This window comes from Elephantulus edwardii, unplaced genomic scaffold (genome assembly GCF_000299155.1).
Source record: "Elephantulus edwardii isolate Elephantulus edwardi_28Jun2011 unplaced genomic scaffold, EleEdw1.0 scaffold00013, whole genome shotgun sequence".
NCBI classification, from domain to species: Eukaryota; Metazoa; Chordata; class Mammalia; order Macroscelidea; family Macroscelididae; genus Elephantulus; species Elephantulus edwardii.
Window position 1 is genome coordinate 16,509,070 of NW_006399763.1, and position 2,482 is coordinate 16,511,551.

Below are 2,482 nucleotides of genomic sequence, written 5' to 3' on the forward strand. Positions count from 1 at the left end.
TCCAATCGTTTTTGCATAATCTTCAGTAAAATCTTGCTTGCATGTGAAATCAGTGAGATTTCCTCAGTTTCCGCAAGGGAGAAAGAGGCATGCAGTGGTTCAAGACCAGACATTCTTATGCTAGCTGGACTTAAAGTAGCAACAGCCATTGCCAAACTGGAGAGCCAACAAGATGGAGTTGACCTTGGGACTGCCCACAGAAAGAATCTGAGCGAACCTAAGAGCCTTTGATCAAGTTTGTTGCACAGCCAGGATGGGGAAGCCAGTATTGGAAGGACTAATATGTGCCTAAAGCCACAAAGCTCAAGGCTTAGGTGCTTGCAAGCACATTTAGGTAGCTGTACTGGGTAATACAGGTTACTATTTGGCTACTAATCTGAATTACAGCCTTTTGGCTTCCCCAATACTGTTTTTTGTGATCTGTGATCTTTCATCAGATTTTGGATTCAGTAAAGCAGTTAAGATTGGTGTTTTGATGAGTAGAAAGGTATGAGAATGTGGCAGACATGTCTGACCTCATGGGAGTTGGGTTTGTGCTGTTGATGAGGACAGTTACGCCTTATGAAGTTTGGAAAGCTCAGATATGGCTGTCACCACATGTCCCTTGGGCTTTTTACTCTACTGTAGGCAAAGTAGCACATTAGTTATGGTAGAATGCATCATATTGGAACTTCTCTTTGTTTACACTTCTGTTGTTATCCAAAATATGGGGTAACCATGGCTTTTTGGTCCAGATAGGGCACATCTTTTAGTAGCTTAAGAAAAATTGTATTGGAAGTGAATTTTTTAAATTTACAAAACATGAAAATTCTTTTCCCACTCTTGTGTAATAATTAAATCTAGACTTGATTACTTAGATCATTTTTTAATTTTAACCGTTAAGGAGAAATCCAATGTCATTTTGGTTTGCAGTTCTTTGCGTAGATCTTTTTGTTCACAGTGTTCTGTAGTTTCACTCTGATGGAATTTGTCTGGGCTTCATTTTTGCTTGGTACTAGGCATTTTCACTTTGAAAACAAAACCTTCCATTCTACAATATTAAATAATTTTTTTCCAGGTGCACCTATATTTTAAAAATCTTTTTGATACCGCCATGTCCTGTTCTCTCCATTTGAAACATCTCAGTGTTGAATGTGAAATGTAGTAATTTAATCCTCTACTTTCTTTTCAGTCTTCCATCTGGTTTAGTTTCTGAGAATGTATCCCATCTTCTCTTATAGTTCTTTTATTGAATTTTCTTTTTTGCCACTTATTTCCAATTTCCACTAGTTCATATCTCTGCAAGTTTCTTTTTCTTGTCTGACAGAGTACTGATGTGTCATCAAGTGCTTCTTCATGGAGGAAAAAAAGCATTTTTCCTCCCATGAGATTTACAGTCTCTGAAAATCTTCAGAGGGTCTGCTATGTGTTGGTTTCAGCTCAAAAGCACATAAGAACAAACCTCATTCCAAGAATATTAACCTTAGGGGTTTTTTGGTGTGCTTGCTTTATAGTTTCTTTGCTTTCCTCATTGACACATTTTCCTGTGGTTCCCTTATTCTGCTTGGTGGTTTGGTCATAATCTTCAAATTATAATATTGCCTAATTATAAGACCCTTCACATTAGAAACATCAAAAAAAATTCATTCTGTAGAATCAATTCCAACTCATAGCAACTCGCCATCAGTTTTCCAAAGTTGTAAATCTGGGAGAAAACTGCCCATCTTCATACAGAGCGTCCTGTGAATTTGAACTGCTGACTTTTCGATTAACAGTCCAATACATTCTGTATTATACCACTAGGTCTACTTAAGAAGCATTTAAGGGGAAAAAAGTGAGCTGAGGGAGGGAGAAGGAAGGGAGAGGGGGTAAAATATGCAACAATGAATGAGTGAATGAAAATGCACCTTTTCTGTAAATGTTCGTTAAAATCACAAAATTTTATTTTAAAAAAAAACACCCCAAAACAGAAAAGCTTATTGGAAGGTCTATGTGTGTGTGTAGGATTTTTCAATTAGACGGTTTCATTATAGGTAAGGAAACAACCAGACAAGCTTTTTCATTAGCTGTCACTCCAACTCCCAGGGACCATTTTCTAAATATTTTTCTTTGGGCTGATCAGTTTCTCTAGAGAAGAATGTTGGATTCCTATTTCAGGTAATAAGAGCTGGGCTGTCAGAGCTTAGTTTAGGGGGCTCATCACTACTCAATTTTATTTGATCTTGCTATTTTCAGTAGAGTAACACTGTCATTCCTGTTCTTAATTTTAGCTGGAAACCATTTTTATCCATTGATGTTGTTTTAATTTTTTTTTTAAATATACTGCCTTATCTACAACCAGGAGAAGATAAAATAGATGAATGGGACCTTCTAAGAATCAAATCCCTATGCACATCCAAAAACTTCTCCAACAGGGCAAAAAGGGAAGCCACAGACTGGGAAAAAGTGTTTGGTAATGACATGTCAGATAAGGGACTTATATCCAGAATTTATAAAATACTTG